The sequence below is a fragment of the Neoarius graeffei genome, chromosome 5 (genome assembly GCF_027579695.1).
Source record: "Neoarius graeffei isolate fNeoGra1 chromosome 5, fNeoGra1.pri, whole genome shotgun sequence".
In the NCBI taxonomy this organism is placed as follows: domain Eukaryota; kingdom Metazoa; phylum Chordata; class Actinopteri; order Siluriformes; family Ariidae; genus Neoarius; species Neoarius graeffei.
In genome coordinates, this window is record NC_083573.1 from 93061074 (window position 1) to 93079370 (window position 18297).

An 18297-nucleotide genomic window follows, 5' to 3' on the forward strand; every position below is an offset into this window, starting at 1 on the left:
AAGCGACACCGAGGATGAGGAATTCAGTGGATTTGCTGATTTGGAGTGAAACCATCAGGTTGATAAACTTGATTGACCTGTGTTTTATTATTAATGATAGGCCTATAGTTATTTAAATAAGTTACGTAATGATTTTAGGCAGTGCTTAATTTGTGAAGTGGGAGGTCCCGGAATGCAGGAGGTGGGTGGGTCCGGCGACTCAAAAAAAAAAGGCGGGGGATGGTTTACTATAACTTTACGCACATGCGCTTATTGTGTGTGTAAAATAATAATAATAATAATAATAATAATATCAGACATTATGATCTTAGAAAACGCTTTAGTGACAAACAGTTACAGACAGTAATATGTCGTGATATTATATTATAAAATATTAATTTTTATTAGTCTATATATTAAATTATATATTACATTTATCTTCTAAAATAACAGACTGTACTCATCACAACCGGTTTATTTCACCATTGGAGATCAGATCACACAAGACATGAGTTAAATGACTCATTTTAAGGATTTAAGTAGGGGATTTAAAAGCGGTGGTTGTTGTTGTTTTTTTCACTAGACGGTTGTTTTTACTACCGTACCTGTCTTTGGAGATGATATACCTATAGCCTACTTGACCTCTGATTTGATGAAATAAAATTCGACAAAAATGAAGAATGACCCTCCTCGATGATGACTACAGCTGTAATAACACAGATGAAAGAGCCATGGGGCGATAATAAGCCCCACCGGTAAAAATATTCTAAAAGCAAACTGATTAATGCATCAGTAATAGGCTACTAATATTAGTTATAATAATAATAATAAAGGCTATTAGTAATAACGATAGTGATAGTATTAAAGATAGTAGTAGATATTTAAAATAATCAGACTAGGCTACTTACAGGGCAAAGGGTGCGTTATCACTGCTCAGCTGTTCGTTTATTAAATAAACAATGCAGTCGCGCAGTAACCACGCGTCACTTATCAGATACAATCACAGATTCTATGGATAGAATAACCCTTCAAAAAAGTGCGACTTATAGTCCGGTGCGACGTATATATGTTTTTTTTTTCGTCTTCATAATGCATTTTTTGGCTGATGCGACTTAAACTCCGGAGCGACGTATAGTCCGGAAAATACGGTATACACTTTCAAAAGGCCACACATTCTTCAAATATTGTCAGATCTCCACATGGAAGGCATCATTGGAAAGCTTCGAAACTGTACTTTCTGAATCTGTCAATAACTCAAAATGCCCCCGGGCCGACATGCGTCCCTGGATTTGGGCACATATGTGCTGTGTGAACACCCCTTTAGATTCTAATAGAATAGATGAGCCAGAATAATTGGGGATCCTTTTTTTTTTTTTTTTTAATGGGCCTCGACTCGTTACAAGTATGAGTAGATGGGCCTCAAAGCGGAAAAGGTTCAGAAGCCCTGCAATAGGACATCGTTTCTGTAGAATCCGCCCATTCACAGGGGTTTGGATTACGGACACTCCACTTAACATCGGTCTGATTTTGTCTTTGTATCTGTCCATCTTGCCGCCTCCTTTTTCTCTGCCCGTTCTCTCCATCCTGTCTCTCTCTCTTTTGTAAGTGTGACCGTGTCCTATCGACCCCCTCACCGTCCTGCACTGGACTCCCGTCTTCACTTCGACTCGACATTTCTTTCAGTCTTCGTGTTACTGCTCGCCGAGCGGTTGCCGTGGTAACGGGCGGCCCCGGAGTCGGAGCCGAGCAGCTTGCAGCACCACGCTGAAAGGATGTGGTGAGCTTCTGTCGCTCCCCATCTCTCTTATCTCTCTTCTTTCATTTTTCTGTCACACATTGCCTTCTGTCACAGTCTCTCTCGCAGTATATTTTTGTCTTTCTCTCTTTTTTTTTTTTTTGGCTGTCTCACTCTCTTTCAGACAATATATCCTCACTCTGTCTCTCTGTCTTTCCAATTCTCTGTCTGTCTCCAGTCTGGTCCATGAATATTTGGCCATTTGACAAAGTTGTTGTTTTTAGCAGTCTATCACAGTATACTGGAGGGTGTGGGTGTTTTTTGTGTGTGGTGTGGGTTTTTAATTAATTAACTTATTTAAAGGGGAACAGAGGGCAATATATCGAGTAAATATAACAAACACACATTAACGAACCTTATTCAAGACTTACGAAAGTTTTTTGTTCTAAGGTTGGAAAGTTATAGTGTTTTTGAAAGTAGCTCGAGCAAACTATTTCCGCAGTTTGAACAGCCCGCCATGATATTAATTTTATCCAATCAGAATGCACGTTCATTTTCTCTGCGTAACACTCATGACGTATGTACGGTATGTGCCCAGTTGTGTTGGCTCATTGAGGTTGGGAATAGCACGTGTGAAATACCTGCTTCTGCCTCTTGCGACGATTTCGCAAGTCCACGGGTGGCGCCTGTCTCATTGCAGCAAATAAATTCTGCTGGACTCGTGAGCAACTCCACCAGCGCTCGAAACTAACAGTGTCCCGACGTCCCGGGGACCATAAAAAAATGTCATCGGGACACAAAATTATCATATCTGGGACAATCCCGGGACAATGGAAAAAAATAGATCTAGAAAAAAAGTTCTACATTAATATTATTTACAAAGCCGTAACACATACGTAGACATTCACCTAATTTGTCAATTTTAATTTTAAAACGTTAACAGCGAAAAATACATAGTAGCTACACTTTCGATGCCCCTGCATCCGTAGGCTACAGAGCAGCGCATTCTGTTCTAGAATCTTCGGCCGGAGTCCGCATTATATGGACTTGGAATGGAATTGCTACCGCACACGCTGCGCCGACTCTTGCCAGAACAAAAATGCTGAAGTGGTTGAAGCGGACCGACCGCGGGGAAGAAACTGAAAGCCCAGACATAACGTCTCCGGGACCTTCAGGATCCAAAGTGTCATCGCCTGGTCTGCAGGCAACGCTAGCAACTGAATGAACTTAATGAACACTGTTAGACACGTTATAAAATACAACAGGAATGATGTGGATGATATTGACGGAAGATACCGTTCAACAGAATAAGTGAGTTTTCTTGGTGTCTTTCTAGTTCAGAAAGTTTAGTCAGTCAGCAGCACAGCTAGGCTCGGACCTGCCACTATGCTGATGTTGCTAACATTTGCACCCGCGTTTCGGCAGCGAAAGTTCATAAAATGGATAACGGAACGTTCATAAAAATGGATAACGGAAAGTTCATAAAAATGGATAACGGTAATGGATAACGGAAAGTTCATAAAAATGGATAACGGTAATGGTGAAAATGATAAGTTGGCCTTGTAAGTGCCAACAGATATTGAAGGTATAAGTAGATGAAATGAACATAAAAGGGGTCTTATTTTCAACTAAAGTGTACTGCAGATGTAGGGAGTTGAAACATTTTCTGAATGAGCTAGTTGGCCCCTTTAAATAAGCGGGTATCTATTCATACAGCGAGATCGCCAAAGTTTAATAAACTGAAAATGCAATAACTGTAATTTTGAAGTAGATGATGTATAGGACATGTGTCGCTTGTGTCTTGTGACTTATTGTAAAAATGATATAAAGGGTTCAAAATCGCATAGTTACAAATATAATAGTAACTTCATATGATAATATTAACCACTGGTTATTTCAGAGAGGAAAAAAATGGGGACACTATTGCTTCCATTCGGGACAATACAACACAGAATTCGGGACCACTGGGGGGGACAAAGAAAAAAAAGTTAATTTCGAGCCCTGAACTCCACGTTACATTTTCCGCACGAGCACCACGCCGGGTCACCTGCACGCAGACTCTCTGCCCCACGCTCGCCATGCCCATGGTCAGCATCAGAGTCATCCAGGCCTGGCGCCTTGGGGGGGCAAAAGGGGGCGTTGCCCCCTCGTGGCTACAGCCCCGCCCCCTCAACGGAGACGCGGATCACTTAATTGTTTTCTTAATTGTTATTGTGTGTGTGTGTGTGTGTGTGAAATGCTGACACAGCCACGCACACACAGACCTGTGATAAGGACAAGGGGAGGGGTCGTGCGGGCGGGCGGGCGGGGGTTTTACATGTAGTCTACACTTACAAGTGCACTGTCTCTGCAATATGCAGTCAGTTTACGGGAGTAGTCTTTCCCCCACCGAATTAAACGAATTCAATCACAATATTGTGAATCCATTTTCTTTCTTTGTAGGCTAAGTTTATCTCCGTTTTTATGTCGGTGTGTGTGTTCATATATGGTCCGCTTTGTGCGCAAATAGCGTAAGGCTAGGCTGACACTTGCACGATTCTGTGGCACGCATTGGCACGACTCGAGTCGTGCCAGTGCGCAAACTAGTCGTAAACTGGCGTGAAGTGTGCGTAAACCCGTCGTGACTGCGTGCCATGTCGGGACGAGAATTTTGAAATGTTCAAAATTTTGGTCACGACAAAATTTCGCGACCGGGTCGTGAACTATGCGCAAACTGTTCGTGAACTCGTCGGGACGATGCGGGAGGATGCGTGGAAGTGCACGCCATGTCACGAACTGCCACGAATAGTTCACGAACAGCTCACGTCGAGTTCACGAGTAGTTCATGACATGTTCACGAATTGGTGCGCGTCGCAGCATGGCCGTGCCTTCCCACTGACACGGTCACGCATTGATGGCACGAGCAGTTCACGACTAGTTTACGCACTTCACGAACAGTTTGCGCATGGCACGAGCAGTTCACGACGAGTTCACGAGCAGTTCACGACTACTGCGCGACAGTGGCGCTCGCGTCGGTGCGGGGGTATATATAGGGCTTCCCGGACACTTCTCGCCATTCGCAATTTTTTTTCTTGCTTTTTTCTTTAATGTCTTTTATTTTCTATTCCTTCATGACTTTTTTTTTTTTTGGGGGGGGGGGGGGAGTTTCGTTTCTTTTATTTCAAAAATGGAACAACTGTGGATGCAGCTCATGAAGCTACTACCATTCTTTCTTGCCAAGGGACAGCACCAGCAGGGGACATGCAGTAATGTGACAGGTAGTCTCGCTGATCCTTTGCATCCTTCTGGGTATGATGGCCGGTTAGAGGCAGCAGCCCCTGCAGGTGTTGGTCAGTCCTCCATCCACCAGGGATCAGATCATGTGTGTCCGGATCTTCGCGGTCCACTTCTGAAATTGCATGTGGGTATCTGATGAGGATGAGGTTGTGCATGACACAGGCGTGCCCAAGTCGGCACGACACCGTCCGAATTGCGCAAACTCGTCATGCCAATGCGGGAAGTGCGTAAACTATGCGCAAACTATGCATGAACTCGTCGTGCCAGTTCGTGAATGTGGACGGGCACGCATTCGTGAACTCGTCGTGAACTAGTCGTGAACAGTGCGGGAGCCTCCCAGTTCGTGCCCCAAAATGGCACGACTTGCCACGACAAAATCGTGGCCAAAAGTCGTGCAAGTGTCAGCCTAGGGTAAGAATATGTGTCGTTGACGTCACCCACCATGCAGCGGGGGTGAAAATTCATCACTTCAGAGTGTTTAGTCCCCTACATGCCTAAACTGGGGTCGCGGATTAAGTGGTTAGCGTTGACTCGGTGCGAGTCAGGAAGGCTATTACTGGTGCAGCCGCGGGGTCTGTTGATTTTTTTAAATTATGATTTTGGCTGCCGAGCCAAGTACCTTAGACTTGCATTGACGTTTTGTTTTCATGCCGTGGAGCTATTTGTATGTATTTTAAATGTAAAGGACTTGCCTGTAGGTTTGTGTGTGTTGTTTTATGTTTGGCATCTTTCCGGTTGTAACGCGTGTCTGTGAGAAAATCGGAGGGGAGGGGTAACAGGCGGGCACGGGGGTTGATAAAGCGCAACTGCCCTGGTAATGTGTCACATGATTTTCCCGGACTAAAGCAACCTTCGGGGCCGTGGTAGTTTTGTGGTTGGCGCAGTTAATTGTTTGAAACACGTTGTCAGACCGCCATCACTACTACACACTATATGAAAAATATTTGCCCCCTTGCGATTTCTAATTGCCCCCTTAGTAAACTGTTCCTGGCGCCGGGCCTGGTCTCATCCTCGCTGTCATCCGAGCTTTCTTCTCTTATTTCATCACCGGAGTCGAGAGTACCTCTCCTAGGTTCAAACTGGTACCCTTCTAAGCCATAGCCTGCTTGCAGTGTGTCTTGCGGGATCTCTTCGTATGATTCGACAGAGCTGTCGCTTTCACTTGATGCGCCCGACGCCATGATTACACGCTTCTCTCCTCTATTTCGGAGAGTTCCGCTAGTGCAGTGGGTAGCGCTGACGTCACGGTCTTTTAAAAATGGCGACTCTTGTGCGGTTTAGTGTATAAAGTATTATATTTACAATTACCAAGATATTTCGTTGTTTTGTAGTATATAAATTTGATAGAATACTTAAGAATACGTTACTTTGTCACATCAGCAACTGTATTATATTCGGTACCCCTTTAAGTTGTGATTTGGGGATGGACATTTGACCTCACAGTAATCTTGACCTGTGACCTTTTAACCTCAAAATCTAATCAGTTAATGTTTGTCCCCAAATGCAGAAATGGTGAAAGTCTGGTGAAATTCTTTTCATTAGCCTTTGAGATATCGCGTTCACAAGGTTTCGGGACGGACGGACAGACGGACAACCCGAAAACATAATGCCTCCTGCGCCTTAAGGTGGCGGAGGCATAAAACCAAAACTCTACAGTTCTGGAGCAGTGCACAGATGAGACAAAGATATATAAACTTGTAGGAACCGCTTACCATCTCACCTTATGGTGTGTGTGTGGATCCCGGTGGAACGGTTTAGCTTGTATTTACTGATGGTGTTACTGCGGACTAAAGCCTCAGGATGAATTTGAAAGTGTCTTCACTAAAGACAAACGCCCACTTGGACAAGCAGGAAACGCCCGGCAGAGCACCGCGAGGGGAGAAGCTCGGCGTCTGGAAACGCTTCACCAAGCCTCAGGGTCGGCGGATTGCCCTGACTCCTGCCCCTCTTTGAAGCACGAGCGCCATGCAAGACCTCGCCCGGCTCGTCTCTTCATCGCTTGCTGAAGCGCTTCAAGAGTCTCGCGTTCCCGTTTTCCTGAGTTTGACACACGTTGACGTTTGTGTGTAAATTTCGTCGCAAAACCAAAACGCCTGGAACACCGGTCCTGATGGTGTAACACCATGCGGCATCCTGACTCACGGAAGTTACTGCTCACTGCTGCTTTGTGCACATGACTCGGAGCTGCTTGATCACACCGCGTGCGTGTGTGCAGTTATTGGCGGCGTACAGAGCGGAGATGGTGTAAAGAGGAGCGGTCTTGGACGGCCTGCTCTGCATCTCCAACCTTATAAACTGTTCCGGAACAGACTCGCTGCTGTCTTACTGCCAAAGGGGGTTTAAGTATTAAATACAGGGGCGCCAATAATAGTGGGACGGGTTTTTTGGAAAATATATTGGTTGGGTTGGTTTGGATTGGGTTGGTTTGGATTGGATTGGGTTGGTTTGGGTTGGATTGGGTTGGGTTGGATTGGGTTGGATTGGTTTGGGTTGGATTGGGTTGGGTTGGATTGGTTTGGATTGGTTTGGGTTGGATTGGGTTGGATTGGTTTGGGTTGGATTGGGTTGGTTTGGGTTGGATTGGGTTGGTTTGGATTGGGTTGGTTTGGGTTGGTTTGGATTGGGTTGGATTGGATTGGGTTGGTTGGATTGGTTTGGGTTGGTTTGGATTGGGTTGGTTTGGGTTGGTTTGGATTGGGTTGGGTTGGTTTGGATTGGGTTGGATTGGGTTGGGTTGGATTGGATTGGTTTGGGTTGGTTTGGATTGGGTTGGGTTGGATTGGGTTGGGTTGGATTGGGTTGGTTTGGATTGGGTTGGGTTGGATTGGATTGGGTTGGTTTGGATTGGGTTGGGTTGGATTGGGTTGGATTGGATTGGGTTGGATTGGATTGGATTGGGTTGGTTTGGATTGGATTGGATTGGATTGGATTGGATTGGTTTGGGTTGGATTGGTTTTCCCTGAGTGAATTTATTTCAAGTCAAGGTTGGATTTTTTTTTTTCAGTGCGAGATGACGCGACTTCACCAAAAGGTGGATTTTTTCCCCCCAACCCTTTTTACTGAAGGGGTATCAATTATGGAGGTAGCCTCTCTTCTTTCTTTTTCCTCTTTCTTTCTCTTCTTTCTTTTTCCTCTTTCTTTCTCTTCTTTCTTTTTCCTCTTTCTTTCTCTTCTTTCTTTTTCCTCTTTCTTTCTCTTCTTTCTTTTTCCTCTTTCTTTCTCTTCTTTCTTTTTCCTCTTTCTTTCTCTTCTTTCTTTTTCCTCTCTCTTCTTTCTTTTTCCTCTCTCTTCTTTCTTTTTCCTCTCTCTTCTTTCTTTTTCCTCTTTCTCTTCTTTCTTTCTTTTTCAAAACTCTTTCTTCTTTCTTTCTTTTTCCTCTTTTCTTTCTTTCTTTCTTTCTTTCTTTCTTTCTTTCTTTCTTTCTTTCTTTTTCCTCTTTTTCCTTTTTTTCTCTTTCCTCTTTCTTTCTTTCTTTCTTTCTTTCTTTCTTTTTCCTCTTTTTCCTTTTTTTCTCTTTCCTCTTTCTTTCTTTCTTTCTTTCTTTCTTTCTTTCTTTCTTTCTTTCTTTCTTTCTTTCTTTTTCCTCCTTTCTTTTTCCTCTTCCTTTCTTTCTTTCTTTCTTCCTTTCTTTTTCCTCCTTTCTTTTTCCTCTTCTTTTTCCTCTTTTCTTTCTTTCTTTCTTTCTTTCTTTTTCTTTTTCCTCTTTTTCCTTTTTTTCTCTTTCCTCTTTCTTTCTTTCTTTCTTTCTTTCTTTCTTTCTTTCTTTCTTTTTCCTCCTTTCTTTTTCCTCCTTTCTTTTTCCTCTTCTTTTTCCTCTTTTCTTTCTTTCTTTCTTTCTTTCTTTCTTTCTTTCTTTCTTTCTTTCTTTCTTTCTTTCTTTTTCCTCTTTTTCCTTTTTTTCTCTTTCCTCTTTCTTTCTTTCTTTCTTTCTTTCTTTCTTTCTTTCTTTCTTTCTTTCTTTCTCCTTTTCCTCTTTTTCCTCTTTCTTTCTTTCTTTCTTTCTTTCTTTCTTTCTTTCTTTCTTTCTCCTTTTCCTCTTTTTCCTCTTTCTTTCTTTCTTTCTTTCTTTTTCCTTTTTCTTTCTTTCTTTCTTTCTTTCTTTCTTTCTTTCTCCTTTTCCTCTTTTTCCTCTTTCTTTCTTTCTTTCTTTCTTTCTTTCTTTCTTTCTTTCTTTCTTTCTTTCTTTCTTTCTTTCTCCTTTTCCTCTTTTTCCTCTTTCTTTCTTTCTTTCTTTTTCCTTTTTCTTTCTTTCTTTCTTTCTTTCTTTCTTTCTTTCTTTCTTTCTTTCTTTCTTTCTTTCTTTCTTTCTTTCTTTCTTTCTCCTTTTCCTCTTTCTTTCTTTCTTTCTTTCTTTCTTTCTTTCTTTCTTTCTTTCTTTCTTTCTTTCTTTTTCCTCTTTCTTTTTCCTCTTTTTCTCTTTCCTCTTTTCTTTCTTTCTTTTTCCTCTTTTTCTCTTTTTCCTCTTTCTTTCTTTCTTTCTTTCTTTTCTTTTTCCTCTTCCCTTGTTCTGTTCAGTGTGAGCAGTCTGAGTGCAGTAGTGGGAGGAGGAAGTGTGTGTGTGTGTGTGTGTGTGTGTGTGTGTGTGTGCCAGGTGGAGTCAGGTGTTGTTGTGGTGAGGGCTGCAACAGTGTGAATGCACCTGTAGACCTTGATTGTTTCATTTTGCAAAAGTGTGCACTCTTTCTTTTTTTTTTTTCCCCTGCTGTGTGTGTGTGTGTGAGAGAGAGAGAAAGAGAGAGAGAGAGAGAGAGAGAGAGAGAGAGTCATTTAGCAGAGACTATTAAAAGAGGAGGAGCAGAACTTGCTTGTCCTGTGAAAGACACATTGGCGCTCGTGTGTGAGAGAGAGAGAGAGAGAGAATGTCACAGGATGATCTCTGACCCTCGGCTGCAGCATCTGTAGGGATGCTGAGCTTCTCAGATCAGGTAGGACTCTTCGTGTGTGTGTGTGTGTGTGTGTGTGTGTGTGTGTGTCACTTCTGGACTATTAACGCTGTATGCTTTTATTAGGAATGATGAAAGAGACTTTCTCTCTGTGGTAATGAGCCGCAGCAGCTAACAAACAGAATATTGTATTGTGTTCTCTTAGATTCCATCCACAACAAATCATCCCCAGGTTCATCGGGCGACTTTTTATTTAAAAAAAATTATATTAAATAAAGTGACTCGTCATTGCTCGGTACAGCAGTAAAACTGCAGCCATTTTTGTCCAAACCAACTGCCTTTTATTAGTTTAAAAAAAAAAATTTAATTATTATTATAGTCGTTCTTTAATTATATAATTAAAGTGAAATGATTTTTTTTTTTTAAATTAGTTTACGATTATTCTTTTCCCCCCATAATATAGATGTACAGGTTATCCTCAGTGTTTCTACAGTACGCGTCCTCTGAGAAACGTTTTAATTCAGCCCCGGGGATTTTACTGCGTAGGCCTAATGTACGAGAAACCTCCAAACGCTTCTCGCTATCGATCAGAGACGCCATCTTCCATTCATCACGCTCGCGTCATGCTCCTGAAGGTCATCGTGCTCACGGGTTTACAGAATATTGTTCCGGTTTGGGGATAAACGTAGACCCGAGCTCTTCCTGCTGGGTAACGTTCTGTCCTAGTGGTGCCTTAAAGTGAAGATTCATACCGTCGTGTTTTGTCTTTTTTCTGATGAGTAGTAATGTTTTTTTTTATTAAGAATACAACTTCATATCACCACAGTCCACAGCCCTAGGGCTGAATTGATGTTGATGTTACAAAATACAATTGTTAACATTTTAAAAATAACGTAAAAGATCAATATTCAGACTTGTACTCCGAATTAAAGCACAGAAAGAACATTTGAACAGTTCAGTATTGAGTAATCGAACCATGTGCGGGATGGCACTAGTTCTGTTTTGTTCTATAAGGCGTGCTTTTCTCCTCATGATCCGATCAGCGGAGCGCCTTTATTCAGCTGGAAGTCAGCACGTTTCTGTGCCAATCATTCTCAGGAGCGTGTCTGCAAGAAACGTGGTGTTTGAAAATCTAGAAACGTTCGACACTCCTCTGCAGATTTGTGTATAAGGAGGCCGACTCGGTTGTTTTCTCTGTCCTTGGGATTTCCTCATCCATCACCTCTTCGCATCATGTTGCATGTAAAGCGAAGGTCTCACGTAGCCAGAATCACTTCACAGTAGATGATTTTGAGCTTTCTGGGGCTCAACCAGCACGTGGTCTAGGCCCTTCCATCAGAATACGTGAGCGCCAAGCAGCTGCCTTGGCAACCGGCAGGGTGTGGCTTCCGTCCCCGGAAAGTTTTGCCGTGTTGAAACTCGCCATAGGTCAAGCGCTGAATAAATTCGTCCGTCACAACCGTGAAGGCCTCCTCGAGGCTTACAGTGGTGCTTGAAAGTTTGTGAACCGAACCCTTTAGAATTTTCTGTATTTCTGCATAAAATGTCAATCAACTCTTTTCAGAATCGACTCCAAGCTCAGCCCAAAGCAGAGTAGTGTCTTAGTGACTTCACACACGCGCGCACACACACACGCGCACACACACATGCGCACACCATTCACTAAAAATACATATTTAGTATGCTGAGAAAATTAAATAAATGTGTCATTTATCAATACCCACTGGCTGTCTCGCCAACAGTGAATTGACTCTTTTAGAATCGACTCAGCTCAACCCAAAGCAGGGTAGTATCTTGGTGACCACACACACACACACACACACACACACACACACACACACACTTTACAAAAAATATATATATTTAGTACGCTGGGAAAATTAAATAATGTAGCATTTCTCAATACGCACTGGCTGTCTCGCCAACAGCGAATCAGTGAATCGGCTCTTTTCAGAATTGACTCCCAGCTCAGCCCAAAGCAGGGTAGTGTCTTATTGACTTGACATGTGCACCATTTACTAAAAATATATATTTGGTACGCTGAGAAAATTAAATAATGTAGCATTTCTCAATACTCACTGGCTGTCTCACCGACAGCCAATCAGTGAATCGGCTCTTTTCAGAATCGACTCCCAGCTCAGCCCAAAGCAGGATAGTGTCTTAGTGACTTCACACACCCACACACACACACACACACACACACACACACACACACACACACACACCATTCACTAAAAATACATATTTAGTATGCTGAGAAAATTAAATAAATGCGTCATTTATCAATACCCACTGGCTGTCTCACCAACAGTGAATTGACTCTTTTAGAATCGACTCAGCTCAACCCAAAGCAGGGTAGTATCTTGGTGACCACACACACACACACACACACACACACACACACACACACACACTTGACAAAAAATATATATATTTAGTACGCTGGGAAAATTAAATAATGTAGCATTTCTCAATACACACTGGCTGTCTCGCCAACAGCGAATCAGTGAATCGACTCTTTTCAGAATCGACTCCCAGCTCAGCCCAAAACAGGGTAGTGTCTTATTGACTTGACATGTGCACCATTTACTAAAAATGTATATTTAGTACGCTGAGAAAATTAAATAATGTAGCATTTCTCAATACCCACTGGCTGTCTCACCGACAGCCAATCAGTGAATCGGCTCTTTTCAGAATCGACTCCCAGCTCAGCCAAAGCAGGGTAGTGTCTTATTGACTTGACATGTGCACCATTTACTAAAAATATATATTTAGTATGCTGAGAAAATTAAACAATGCAGTATTTCTCAATACCCACTGGCTGTCTCACCAACAGCGAATCGACTCTTTTTTTCAGAATCGACTCCAAGCTCAGCCCAAAGCGGGGTAGTGTCTTGGTGACCTGACACACACTTACTAAAATATAAATATATTTTCAGTACGCTGAGAAAATTAAATGTAGCATTTATCAATACCCACTGGCTGTCTCACCAACAGCAAATCGACTCTTTTTGGGTTTGACATCGATTATGAACCTTTTAAGATTTTTATTTAAAAAAAAAAAAACCTTTTCACGTAATTAGAGCTGTGTTACTTATACCTTGGGTGAAGCCATGTATATTCCCACTGTTGTATGTTATTGCGTCCTCTGCTGTCTAAACCATGCATATAATCATAAACGTGTACCGCTATTCACCATCGCACGATACATCATTGCACGCCTAGTCAGTAACATGCACGTATCGCGTAAATAACTTAAACAAAGGAATATTCCTGGCACCGACTTATTAATCTAACAGAAAGTGTGTTGTTCTAAGGAAAATAATTCATGCATGCAGAAGTAGCAGTAACACAAGCAGCATTTTTTTTTTTTATATGTTTGCCTGTGCATCTCATGTCCATCTGAAAACTTTAAAACACATGCCGAAGAGCTCCGTTTCTCTCTAAAACATCGTGCTGTCGTTGTGACTGACGTCATGAACCGACTCCTTCCATTCAAAGCATTTCCTAATCTAAAACGCCCAGATGGTACGCAAAACAGAGCTGTCGGTAGGTTTGAGAGGTTTTTTGAAATTAAAACCCGAACTATAAACAGGGAACCTTATAAGAGTTCATACTCTAACAGTCCAGAATAGCGCTGAAGTACGCGGTTTGCGACACAAGGCAAGTTTGTTTCATGAAGGAGAGAGAGAAGGATGAAGAATGACAGCCTTAGGTTAAGGTCACACGTAGCCGGTTGATCCATGAGAACCGAGGCTGGGGCTGCCGTGGCTGTTCAGTCAGATTTTAGAGGCGATTTGCTGCATACGATTGGGCGGAGCAAATACGCAAATGAAGCCACGGTAGCTGTGACGGAAGACGCTGGTAAAACCAAATGGCGGCTGCGTGTACGGTTTTGACGGCTGTGGGACGGCGAGACGAAATAAGCCTTGCGAAACTTTTCACGGAAATGTTCTTTCGTGAACATTTTGAGCTCGGTGGTTGTGATGGAACGCTTCGGTAACCCACGTACAGTGGTGCTTGAAAGTTTGTGAACCCTTTAGAATTTCTATATTTCTGCATAAATATGACCTAAAACATCATCAGATTTTCACACAAGTCCTAAAAGTAGATAAAGAGAACCCAGATAAACAAATGAGACAAAAATATTATACTTGTGTGTGTGAAGTCACTAAGACACTACCCTGCTTTGGGCTGAGCTGGGAGTCGATTCTGAAAGAGCCGATTCACTGATTGGCTGTCGGTGAGACAGCCAGTGGGTATTGAGAAATGCTACATTATTTAATTTTCTCAGCATACTAAATAAATATTTTTAGTGAATGGTGTGTGTGTGTGTGAAGTCACTAAGACACTACTCTGCTTTGGGCTGAGCTTGGAGTCGATTCTGAAAAGAGTTGATTGACTGATTCGCTGTTGGTGAGACAGCCAGTGGGTACTGACAAATGCTACATTTAATTTTCTCAGCATACTGAAAATATAAATATATTTTGTGTGTGTGTGTGAGGTCACCAAGACACTACCCTGCTTTAGCTGAGCTGGGAGTCGATTCTGAAAAGAGTCGATTCACTGTTAGAGAGACAGCCAGTGGGTATTGAGAAATGACACATTAATTTTCTCAGCATAATTTTTAGTGAATGGTGTGTGTGTGTGAAGTCACTAAGACACTACCCTGCTTTGGGCTGAGCTTGGAGTCGATTCTGAAAAGAGTCGATTCACTGATTCGCTGTTGGCGAGACAGCCAGTGAGTATTGACAAATACTGCATTGTTTAATTTCTCAGCATACTGAAGATAGATATATTTTTAGTAAATGGTGTACGTGTGAAGTCACTAAGACACTACCCTGTTTTGGGCTGAGCTGGGAGTTGATTCTGAAAAGAGTTGATTGACTGATTCGCTGTTGGCGAGACAGCCAGTGCGTATTGAGAAATGCTACATTATTTGATTTTCTCAGCGTACTAAATATATATATTTTTTGTAAAGTGTGTGTGAGGTCACCAAGATACTACCCTGCTTTGGGTTGAGCTGAGTCGATTTTAAGAGTCAATTCACTGTTGGCGAGACAGCCAGTGGTATTGATAAATGACACATGTATTTAATTTTCTCAGCATACTAAATATGTATTTTTAGTGAATGGTGTGTGTGTGTGTGTGTGAAGTCACTAAGACACTACTCTGCTTTGGACTGAGCTTGGAGTCGATTCTGAAAAGAGTTGATTGACTGATTCGCTGTTGGCGAGACAGCCAGTGGGTATTGACAAATGCTACATTTAATTTTCTCAGCATACTGAAAATATAAATATATTTTTTGTGTGTGTGAGGTCACCAAGACACTACCCTGCTTTAGGCTGAGCCGGGAGTCGATTCTGAAAAGAGTCGATTCACTGTTAGAGAGACAGCCAGTGGGTATTGAGAAATGACACATTTATTTAATTTTCTCAGCATAATTTTTAGTGAATGGTGTGTGTGTGTGTGTGTGTGTGTGTGTGTGTGTGAAGTCACTAAGACACTACCCTGTTTTGGGCTGAGCTGGGAGTCAATTCTGAAAAGATTCGATTCGCTGTTGGTGAGACAGCCAGTGAGTATTGACGAATACTGCATTGTTTCTCAGCATACTGAAGATATATTCTTAGTAAATGGTGTACGTGTCAAGTCACTAAGACACTACCCTGCTTTGGGCTGAGCTGGGAGTCAATTCTGAAAAGAGTTGATTGAATGATTCGCTGTTGGCGAGACAGCCAGTGGGTATTGACAAATACTGCATTGTTTAATTTTCTCAGCGTACTAAATATATATTCTTAGTAAATGGTGCACATGTCAAGTCACTAAGACACTACCCTGCTTTGGGCTGAGCTGGGAGTCGATTCTGAAAAGAGTCGATTCACTGATTCACTGTCGGTGAGACAGCCAGTGGGTATTGAGAAATGCTACATTATTTAATTTTCTCAGCATACTAAATAAATATTTTTAGTGAATGGTGTGTGTGTGTGTGAAGTCACTAAGACACTACTCTGCTTTGGGCTGAGCTTGGAGTCGATTCTGAAAAGAGTTGATTGACTGATTCGCTGTTGGCGAGACAGCCAGTGGGTATTGACAAATGCTACATTTAATTTTCTCAGCATACTGAAAATATAAATATATTTTGTGTGTGTGAGGTCACCAAGACACTACCCTGCTTTAGGCTGAGCCGGGAGTCGATTCTGAAAAGAGTCGATTCACTGTTAGAGAGACAGCCAGTGGGTATTGAGAAATGACACATTTATTTAATTTTCTCAGCATAATTTTTAGTGAATGGTGTGTGTGTGAAGTCACTAAGACACTACCCTGCTTTGGGCTGAGCTGGGAGTCGATTCTGAAAAGAGTTGATTCACTGATTCACTGTTGGTGAGACAGCCAGTGGGTATTGAGAAATGCTACATTATTTAATTTTCTCAGCATACTAAATATATATATATTTTTTGTAAATGTGTGTGTGTGTGTGAAGTCACGAAGACTGCCGTGCTTTGGGTTGAGCCTGGAGTCGATTCTGAAGAGAGTCGATTCACTGATTCCAGATATTGAACACCAAGAGTCAACTTCAGAGCTTTGGAGTCGATTCCACACACACCGGAAGCGATTCGCCTTGCGCACACAGACAAAATAAATTTATCAGTGGGGCAGTTTTTCAGCAGAGAGGTCAAAATTATGAAATGATTAAGATCGCCTTAACTTGTCAGCTCAGTGATATCGCTAAAGTGTAGAATCCAAGACAAAATGTACTGAAAACCGTATTTAAAACTCCCTCCTCACTCCAATTAAAGCAACGTCACTTCCGAGAAATCTCGGTTTGAATTTTAAGAAATGAAAGTTGAGTTTTTCTGGCGTGATTCCGTTACTGACGCTTCTCTCCTCATGAAAGATTTTGCGTTCAGAGTTAAACATAGCTGCCTTTTTTGGGGGGGGGTCAAGAGTTACCTCGTACAGTGTGAAATTTTTATAGAATACCATCAGCTTGAGTACTGCAACTAAAAACGTGACCACATTTTGCTGTGAATGTGATTCCGTTACTGAAGAACTGCCCCTTATCGAGTAATAACGTGTTTATTTGTGCCCCGGTGCGAGTTTGATTATCAGAATAGTTGTAAGCTGCATCTCCAGCTGGAATATGAACATTGTTTTCCACCATGACGTTGCGCTACTTTCTCATGAATAAACCATATTTTTGTCTTAACATCAAAATTATCTTATTTTTTTTAATAGATATTTTTCATGCACTGTGATTAAGATGATCTTACAGGACCTCAGGGTGTGTCGTTGTTATTGCAGGGTCTTGCAGAAGTGTGTGCACTGTGATGCATAATATACATCCGCATTACAAAGACTGTGTCGTATAAAGTGTGAGATCTGGGTAGCGCCTCTTGGCGTTTCATGTCAGCATGAGGTTTCCTGTGTGTTCGTGTTCTCCTGGAGCTACAGAAGCCCCAAACGATGTCAAAGGCAGCGACGGGTGGCTTTTATTTCACCGAACACTTACTGCTTCGAGAGCCCTCCGCTGTCCTTCCAGCTTTTTTCTGTTAGTCCGGATCTCCCAGGCCCGTGTGGAACCGGGAACAGACGGGAGATGGACCGCGCGGAGACGGGGAAAGAGACCGGTACGTGGAGAGAGCGAGAGAGACGCGCAGAGACACACTGCAAAAAATTGGAAACTGAATTTGGGGGGAAAATTCCTTAATACTAGTGAAAATTATCTTTCTGCATGGACGGGTATTTTTCCTTGATGAGACTTCTTGGAATGAGTTGGTTTCAGTCTAGAACGAGGTTTACTAATCTCAGAATTGGTCTCTTAGATTCTTCTAACAGGAAATGCGAGATCGTTTCAGTTATTTTCAAGATATTTTCACTTGCTAAGATATTTTTTGCGGGGCGGGGGGGAGAGAGAGAGTGAGCGAGAGGGACGCAGACAGACACGCGGAGACAGGGCGAGAGAGACGCAGACGGACACGCGGAGACGGAGAGAGGGCGAGAGAGACGCAGACGGACACGCAGAGACGGAGAGGGCAAGAGAGACGCAGACGGACACGCGGAGACGGAGAGGGCAAGAGAGACGCAGACGGACACGCAGAGACGGAGAGGGCGAGAGAGACGCAGACGGGCAGGCGGAGACGGAGAGGGCAAGAGAGACGCAGACGGACACGCGGAGACGGAGAGGGCAAGAGAGACGCAGACGGACACGCAGAGACGGAGAGGGCGAGAGAGACGCAGACGGGCAGGCGGAGAGGGCGAGAGAGACGCAGACGGGCAGGCGGAGAGGGCGAGAGAGACGCAGACGGGCAGGCGGAGAGGGCGAGAGAGACGCAGACGGGCAGGCGGAGAGGGCGAGAGAGACGCAGACGGGCAGGCGGAGAGGGCGAGAGAGACGCAGACGGGCAGGCGGAGAGGGCGAGAGAG

At 42.9% G+C, this 18297-nt stretch overlaps 1 protein-coding gene across 4 annotated transcripts in view; it reads left to right on the plus strand.

The window, feature by feature from the left end:
• The window catches only part of nck1b (NCK adaptor protein 1b), a 215461-nt gene that overhangs the window by 115075 nt on the left and 82089 nt on the right, over window positions 1–18297 (plus strand). Inside the window, exon 1 of one of the 4 annotated variants that reach the window (XM_060922530.1) lies at window positions 9851–9915. The exons of 2 other annotated variants lie outside the window; for them this stretch is intronic. The gene's annotated coding sequence lies outside the window, so the exon portion shown is untranslated. Of the gene's footprint in view, window positions 1–9850; window positions 9916–18297 lie in introns of those variants that run through there. One more of the 4 variants, XM_060922527.1, reaches the window with a different exon arrangement.